This window comes from Ceratotherium simum, chromosome 7 (genome assembly GCF_057802395.1).
Source record: "Ceratotherium simum simum isolate JZ-2026a chromosome 7, ASM5780239v1, whole genome shotgun sequence".
In the NCBI taxonomy this organism is placed as follows: Eukaryota; Metazoa; Chordata; class Mammalia; order Perissodactyla; family Rhinocerotidae; genus Ceratotherium; species Ceratotherium simum.
In genome coordinates this window covers 23,978,146-23,987,658 of record NC_141906.1, presented here as the reverse complement: position 1 = coordinate 23,987,658, position 9,513 = coordinate 23,978,146, and positions in this window count along the sequence as shown.

Here is a 9,513-nt window from a genome sequence, read left to right as displayed (position 1 = left end):
TAATAGGTATGCAACAAGTTCTGTGAATGATTCATTCATTAGTGGAGAATATAAACTAAGAGAAGGCACAGGCTGGAGATGGGAGATCCCCGGCCTGTGAACAAGGCTGGCTCTTGTGATGTGGGTTAGTGGAAATGTCTAGGTGTCAATGGATCTGTAATCTGGACTACTGAAACCTGAATTCTGTCCCAGCTCCTCTGGAACCCAGAACCCACAGAACATGCCAAATAACTTTTCTCAGCCCTGACTACACCAGGTCAAAGCCATGGTTCCCACTACCTCCACAGGGTTATCATGAGTAATAAACCACCACAAGGTTGTTGACTCTTTTATGAAATGCAAATATATTGCACAGCCCTGCACCCAGCTCCTAGTAAGCAAGCCATGAATAAGGGAGAGCTTTTATTATGATTTTTTTTCCCTTTAGACTCTAAGCTCCATGGTGTCAGGAAGTGTGTCTGTTTTGCCTCTCACTCTGTACTCAGATCCCTAACACAGAACCTGACAGATAGGGGGGTCTCAATGAATATTTATTGAAAAAAATGAATTAAGACTTGTCTGGCATTTTTTAACTCTAAAACCTGGAGGCCGTGATGGTCTGTAATGTTTGTTTCATTCTATGGCATCCAATGATTTCTAATCAGATGGGGGGACCAGTTCAAGTCAGGAAGTGTTTCAGCTATTAAATCTGTGATTGCATTGTATCATGAACAAAAATAAATCAACATTTTTCTGTTCTTTCTCAATTTAGTTATTATCTCTGTGCAATAATTGAGGATTGGGAGAAATTCTATTTTCCTTCTTTTTTAGTGTGGACCAACAGCTTGTGAACTTGAATGCATGTTAATCATTAGTATTGATTAATTTAATTTACAAGACTAGGCACATAATTTCATGCTGGGAGTTCTGCAAAGTTTCTTGATCACGGCTCTGAATAACCAGAGAACAATCTGAATCCATGACCACAATGAGTTTCCTCTGAACCAATGACCCACGCTTCTGACCCTGCCCAAACTCATGGCTCCAAGAGGGGAAAGGAAGAGGGACGCTACCATTTTACTGTACCAGGTCTTGTGCAAGGACTTTGTATTTGTGTGCAGTATTTTGTACTGCCCACCAAATAAATATATCAGATTCTTCTTCTGGGTACACTTCCCTTCCCCCTCGAAGTTAAGTTTAGCCATGTTACTTGCTTTGGACGATGACATGTGAGCAGAAGAGATGCAAATGAAGTTTTAAGAGCCAGCATGCTATTTTGCACACTCGCTTTCCCTCTGCCATGGCAATGTGCCGCATAATGAAGCCTCCTTCAGTCTAGGACCCAGAGTGAAGATGACCTGGATCAGAGTTCCCAGCTGATTCCCCATAAGTGGGTGGCATTAAGAAGAAATACATCTTTGGAGGTTTAAGACACAAAAACTTGGGAAGCCATTTGTTACTGCAGCATAACCTGGAGTATCTTGACCGATACAACATGTTAATATTTTTGTGTGTGTGTGTGAGGAAGATCAGCACTGAGCTAACATCTGATGCCAATCCTCCTCTTTTTTTGCTGAGGAAGATTGGCCCTGAGCTAACATCCATGCTCATCTTCCTCTACTTTGTACGGGACGCTGCCACAGCATGGCTCTACAAGCAGTGCGTCAGTGCGCGCCAGGGATCTGAACTGGCAAACCGCGGGCCGCCACAGCAGAACGCGGTTTATTTAACCTTCATAAAAAAAGATTCACGAGGTGGTGTTGGGAGATGATTCTTCGTGGGTCTCATGCATTTCCGCACGTCTTATGAGGAAAGCAATAGCTCCCTTTGTTTCAGGATATCTTCTCAAGGACATTTGTATAACAAACAGCCTGGAAAAGTAGGGTTAGTTTCACTCTCCAGAGGAAAGAGCAGGCATGCTTGAATTATAAATTCAAGATCCCTAAGCCTGGGGTTCCTCTCCTGTAACACAGCTCACAGTGTGCGGGTATCCATCTGAGCCATTTGCAAGGGGAACTTATACAAATACTGTGATGTTCATGCTTTGCCATGCCATGAGTAATAAAGTTGGTGTATCTGACCGGAAAGTCCACGTCTTCTGCCAACATCTTTGAAATTGTGGCATACTAACACGATAGCTGGAAGCAGAGTAAAATTTCAGACTTTTGACAGTTCTTGACAGCAAGTATTAACATAACTATGTTATACATGACAAAACCAAGTCTCAGAGATAATGTTGCCCAAAGTTACACTACTTATAATTGGAAAATACCATTTTTCCCATTATTCCCCATTGCTTGCCATGACAAAAAGAAAACTTTAAATACCATTCATTCATTCCTATATTCCTGAATTCATTGTTCTCTTATCCAATTAATGTCTATTAAATAACTACTTTAAGCACTATGCTAGGATGCTGTTTTCTAGAGTTCTTTAAAAATTAGCACTGAATTATCCCAGCATACCCAGTTTTGATGCCTAAAGTAAGACATATGAGATTGTCTTAATCTAGCATAAACTACACCCATTTTCAGCTGCCTTCCCCTCAGCAAGCAGATGACCTGGATCATGTAGCAAGGAGTCAGTTTTCCCATAATTTAACGTCTCCCATTGATGCAGTGATAGGTCCAGGAGCTCTGGAGATCTCTGGAGTAAGCACAGAGTGAGTGCAGCATTAAAGACATATGGGACCTTAATTACATTAGGCTCACCAAGGGCACTCAGACCCAAGCAGGGGCTTTACTCCATTTCCCTGTCCTCTCCTAGGCCCTGCACCAGGATGGAGAGGAACCAGGGGCTTAGCATAACTAAACTGCAATGGAAGTATGCACTTCTCCTGCTAGAAAGCCTCAGGGTATTAGATCCCAGGAAAACTGAGCCACAGCCTCGCATCCACCCCTCCCTTAAGTCATCCTTTTCTAGTAGGACTTACTGGAAAGGACCTAAGCCAACAGATCTAGGTTCAACTCTTAAGTCCAACTCTAATCTACCACTTTAGTGATTTTGGTGCAAGTTTTTTAACTTCTCTGAGCTTCGATTTTCTTATCCGTAGAGTAGGATAATAATATCTAATTTATAAGATTTCTCTGATGATTAATAAGTGAGAGTCCACATGTAAAGCACAGTGGCTTTCAAGAGTAGGCTTTCCATAAATAGCAGCAACTCTGATTACCATTATCATTTTGTTCAACTGAGAAAACAGAACTTTCCTTTAAACAAAAAGAAAATTAGATACTAAGTGCAGAGCCACTGGCTGAAAGCCAAAGGGGAAAGATAAAGCGTTATAATTGCCTCTCCTGGGAAAAGCAATAAATCCAGGTAGCTGTGCTGCTCCCTTTCTGTGGAAGGCTGAGAGGAGGGCTGTGTCAGAGAACTTCAGTCTCAGAACATGAGTGTGCACCATGTACAAAGCACTCTGTGGAGTGATGTTGGGGGACAGAGAGGTGGCAGTTACTGCCTTGCCTTCCAGGAGTTTATCATCTACAGAGATTGGGACAAAGAGAGGATTAGATAATAAGAGATATATAATAAAGGTAGGTAATCTTTATTATCTGCCAAGATTGGTCCAAAGAGAAAATTAGAAATCATTGTATAATGAGAGAAACTGAGAAAAGGAAAGTAATGTGCATCGGTGTTCACAGTGGGTGAGATTTCATTCTGATGAAGGGGCATTAAGACAGGCTTCATATATGAATATTTGGGATGAGCACTAATAGATGAAATTTCAAGAGAGGCAGGATAAAAGGGAGGGTGAATAAGGCAAAGGGAAAATAGTGAATCTGACAAGGATTGGGTCCTTTCAGGGAACAGCGAGTGATGCAGTTTGGCTAGAAAGTGTGATGAAGTAACCAGGAAACAGAATCTACACAATGGATGGCCTTGACAGTATGCTTAATCTGGTCATCAATGAAGAGTGGTAGCCTCAGAGCTATATTTAAGGAAGATTCATCTGGCAACAATGTGTAGGACAAGGCGGAGGAGGAAGAGGTTGGCAGCAGACAGACCAATTAGGTAAGTACGCAGCACCTGAGGCACGCAAAGTGGAAGCCCTGAACTGGGTGGGGAGAGGCAGTGAGACTAGAAAGGGTGATTCCAGGAAAGGTAAAGATGCTGGATCCAAGGAACAGAAGCTAGAGGAGAAGCTTGACAATACGTAAGCTTGCCCAGTACAGGATCAGGGGGAGGAGCAGTGTAGAGGTCAAATGACTGCAAATATCTGATTTTTATTAAAAAGAGCATTTAAAAAGAACAACCATTCTATTGCCACCAGGGTATTTTGTTTTTCTGCTGGGAGAAGAGAAGTTCTCAAAATGTTTTATTCAGCAGAAACTAGAACACTGTTATTATAAACTTTCTTTCCCAAACTAATTCCCTGAGCTTATGTTGCCAAAATACCTCCTCTCCAGGGCAGTTCTGCCTTCACTCATTGACTTGCAAGATCCTGCTAAAATCTGCCACCCAGGCTCCAGCAAGCAGCAGATGGCCTCAGTGGAGCTGTGGAACTCATTATGGTGCAGCCCACCCAGGGTAGTTCTGAGAAAACCCACAAATTGTGTGGTATCATTGGAAAGGAACATCATGCTATCGTACCTACCAGGATTCTCTTCAGGAGCAAATCAGAGCCTATTGAAGGCCCTGGGGTCGTCTCTGTCTGCACTGCCACCTCAGGAGTTTTGGCTAAAGCATCATCTCCCAAAGGTAGCCTTCAGCCAAAGGACCCCCTAGGTCTGCTGGGGAAAAATATCAGCCAATATTTCAAGGATGATGAACAGGGGGAAAATGAGGGACATGCCATACCCCGAATTCTGGATGTTTCTGGATGGTCCCACAAATAGAAGAAATACTTATTCTCATACTCAAAAAGGAATTGAGGAGCCCAAGCCTGTCCTAGGACATCGGTGGTTCCCTGAGATGGATGGAAGAGGAGCCATAAAGTTGTAAAAGTCAGCTCCCTTTTGAAGGCTTATTCAGGGGGACCGCTGTTGGAGAAGAAACTCTCTCCCACTGTGATGGCGTCAGGCAAAGCCACCACTGGATGTGAGCATAAAGAAAAAAGAGTGATGAACGACCAAGGGATGAAGGAGGTGCTAAAGGAAGCAGTCACAGGAGACAAAATGGGAGCAGCAGTAATGGTGAAAGCTGTGGTCAAGGAATGAGGTGGCTGTGCCAGATATTGTCTGTTGGCACTGGCGTCAATTTCCAGCCTCTTCATCATCTTCCCTGTATTATAGAGGGAGGAAGATAAAAACTACATTTTCCATTCTCCTGTGTAGATACAGTTCTGGGCTCATTTAGATACAGTGAACAAGATCTACTTATGCTAGCTCTGGAAGGTGGAAGGTGTTCCAGGTGTGCAAGTGGATAAATGGGCACCAGCAGAGGCGAGAGTTGGCAGCAGATGGGCTCCATTTTCCAATATCTGGTACCAGTTCGGAGGGTGTAGGTGACCCCAGTGGTAGCAGAAGATGCAATTTCTTTATTTCTGGGTTGTTGTCAGGGGTCTAAGCCAAACCTTAAACGGCAGCCTCTGGTTGCCAAGCCCCCAGCCTTTCAGTGATTTTGTAAGCACTTAATTCTCTGTATTACAACCTTTTCTCCTTGAGATACCTACAGCAATGAGGCAGACTGGCTGGCTGCTCACCAACCCATTTTCTTTTTTCCTATGTATCAGCTAAACTATGTTTTCCAGCCTCCCTTGCAGTTAGGCATGACCCTATGTTAATGAGTTGTGAGCCATCACAATCCGTCACAGTTGGACACCACTTTCAGCCCTGAGCTAAACAACCTCCACCTAAGATCTTCCACACTCTTCTCCCTTCTTCTTGTCTGATGCAGACAAGCACAATGACCTTGGAAGCTGTGTGTGGAGATGGTGGAGCCACAGGGTGCAATGGAACCAGCCTGGGTCCCTGAATCACTGTTTGGAAGACAGTCATCTTGGAAGAGAAGCTGTATCCCATCATAGTGGCACCGGACAAAATCAAGCTGGTGTGTGAGGGAGAAAAAATGGTGTTGAAGACGAGGAAGATGTTATAGATGCGACGGCCAAGGAGAAAATGGTGAAAACAGTGGTCACTGAAGTGAGGGAGAAAAATCCTGCTATTGTGCTAAATCACTGGGATTGTGAGGTTTATCTAATATGGGACTTAGCAGCACCCCAGTTAAAAGAAGTTGCTTCTGTTTCTGCACTGAACTCTGACTGATAACAGCCAACAAGGTGAGAGTCAGATTAAGTCACTGGTAATACTGACGTTAAAACATTATAGGCCACAAAGAAAAAGAACACATGAGCTGGCAGAATCCACCTAAAAAGAGAACCTTGGAGGCAGTATAAATTTCAAGAATGAAATTCCTTTGATGTCATATAAACCCTGGCTCCTGCCCATATTCCATCCTCATCCTCAACCCACCACATACACTGAGCTCCAAAAAGACCACATAGAAGCCCGCAAACACACCACAGGTCTTTCTTTAATATTTCTGAGGGGCTAAGTTCTGGGAAACCATCCTCACAGTGGAACTCCTGGTTCCGAGATGTCCAGGGGTGGCACCCAAGAAGAAGCCTCGCCTCCAGACAGATTAAAGACTATCTTTCTCCACAGTGGAACTTAATTCCAAGGACTGTTCCCTTTGAATGAGTTTCAACAGCAGGCACAGATCTCAGAGACAAGTGGGCACATCCCGAGCTACAGATGTGAGGCCTGGCAACCAAACTGACAACTCAAATAGCATCTCTCATCGATGAGCCAGGCCAGCTGGTCGGTCCCACTGGCTGGGAGCATGCCTTAGAAATGTGCCTATCTTTTATTTTCTGGTGTGTCACAATTCATCCTTTTGTTGTTCTGGAACATTCTGAAGCATAAGAGGCTAATCATCCCCCATGGTGTGACATCTGTTTGAGATGACTGGAGGCTCAGGCCTAGAACCTCCCTACGTCATCCTGAAGACGGCCACACAGTCACCCTCAGTCCATCCATTGTCATTTCCCTGTCAGTGGCTCACGAACCAAGGACAGGAAAAAACACACTCTTAAGGCTAGTAATGTGAACAAATCTTAAAAGATAAACATATTTCACTAAAAGTAGAATACAAAATAAATACCCATCCCTGTTCTGAGAAGACTGATGTTCTTGTTGATGACAGCAAAGCGAGCAGGAGAACATGTGCATCTATTTTGGTCCCACCCATGGGGCTTGAAAAGCCAACCTTCGTTTAGGTTTTCAGTGGCTCAAAAGAAAGGAGAAGCAGCCTCAGTTTCTGCTGCTTATGTCAGTCAGTCTTTGGAGTCAGAACACAGAAAACATCAGCTCTGAGCATTAATCTTGGAGTTGAGGAAAAAGAGAGCATATTCCAGCCTTTGCATCTCTTTCATGCCAAAATGGCACCTGCTGAAAGAGTTACTACTTAACAAGTCTTAGAGGGAGAAGATGGAAATTTTGATCCCTGTTAGCTTTACTTCTTGTCAACCCAGTGACCACTCTGAACCTAAAATTCAAAATAATAGAAGGGGTGATAACTCTTTGTTGAGGGCAGAGCATGTGCCAAAAACTGTACTAAACTTTATCTACTTAATACTATTTAATTCACCCAACAAGACTCTGAGGTAAGTGGTTGTATCCCATTATACAGAAAATGACATTGAGTCTCAGAAAAATTAAGGAACCTGCCCAAAGCCACACCACTTGTAAGCAGCAGAACCAAGAATCAAATCCAGTTTTGCTTGACTCCAAATCCTGCACTCTTACCCACTATGCATTATTTATTAGTATCAGGACTAACCTCAGTAGAGATGCTTGTGGCGCAGGTGTAGAGATTGGAGAACAAACATTGAATTAGGCTCATGGCAAGGGAACTTTCAGGTTTTGGAAGTGCTGCCAGGTAGTCTTGATTGATGCCCAGACCTAGACCCCTCCCATGGCAATTCCAGGCCACTAGGGAACACTTATAAAGGCAGGGGGTCATCACAGATCTCCACACGCCCCTATCCAATCTCCCAAAAAATAATAAAAATTGAGGGAACTCTGAGAACCACTGGCAATGTTCAGTTGTCCTCCGTGGTAATTTGAACCTGCTAGTTCTCTTTTTTCAAGAAGAAACCTGAAGAAGCCAAACTTAAAAGGCTACATGTTGCGTGATTCCATAGAGATAGAAAACAGATCAGTGGTTGCCAGGGGCTAGGAGATGAGGGGAGGAGTTGACTACAAAATGGAATGAGAGAACTTTTGGGGAATATCGGAAATGTTTTAATACTAACTGTGATAGACTTTGCACAACTGTATACATTTGTCAAAAATTCATTTAAATTCACACTTTAAATTGCCAGATTTTACCGCATATAAATTACGTCTTAATAAAACTAATTTAAATATATATACACGTTTTTCTCCCCCAAAGGGCGCTAGCTGATGAATCTTGAGCTAAAATTTCCATCGTATAACTGCATTGCAGTAAACTATCCAACCTGAATTCCTCAGCTGTCTAACCTCCACAAAGAGGAGATTTCCTGCAGGCAATACACCACATCTAGTGCGAAGAAGGTTCTGAAGAGAATTTTCTGGCAAATGCTTTTGTAGCAGTTTAAATAAGAAGCTGCTTACCAGGGTTACCTTGGCTTCCTACCTCCTTTCCCGAATCTTCAGAAATCAGTAAATGTGTATTTGGTAGAAACATTCATCTGGAAAATTGCCTGGAGCCAGATTAAATATAACATCACTGTTTTTAACTTGTATCTCACATGACATACTTGTCTTTGTCTTCATTTCTTGTTGCATTTTGAAGACCATACCTGTCTATAGGCCCAGCTCTGAAAGACAAAACTCTTGCTAAAAATTATACATATTGTAGCTACGACCTGCCTCAAAAAGCTTGGTATGAATTAAAAATGAGCATTTCAGTAAGACTAACTACACGAGCCTAGACTGTCTGTCCTTCCAGCTCTAGGTCACCTGTCCTGCTACACCTTCTCATTGATAAAGGTACTTCTCTCCTTAATACAACCAGTTAGTCCCTTTGCTTTCTGTCTAAGATCTCCTGTTCGGGGATGATCTGGAGGTTTCTGACTTGTGTTAACAGCTCAATTGGAAAAGGAACATAAGCCGCACAAATATAGTCTACCATTGGAAATAATTGGATCAGTCACGCAAATTAATAAGTATATAAGATCATATCCCAAAAGAAAAAAGTACAGCCTCATACAACAAAACCTGCCAGAAAGAATGGATTTTAAAGTGGAATGAAAACTAAAGAGCGAGCCCTGACTTTGGACTCCTTTCAAAGCTACTGACATTATCTGCTGTAAGGAATATGATCTCCTGGGCATTGGCATTTGGGAGGTAGCCATTCTCTGTACCTCTCAGCAAGGTATGGACTACGCTATTATGAGGTTTTTCAATAATAAAATAAAAGAGTAAGAAAAACAAAAGACAACCTTTTTTTCAAAACACATGTTAATCATTTGTTAAAAGGGGAAGAGTACAGCCTGTAAGAAGCCGATCGTATAGACTAGGACTCATAACCAGCAAAGGAAAATAGACC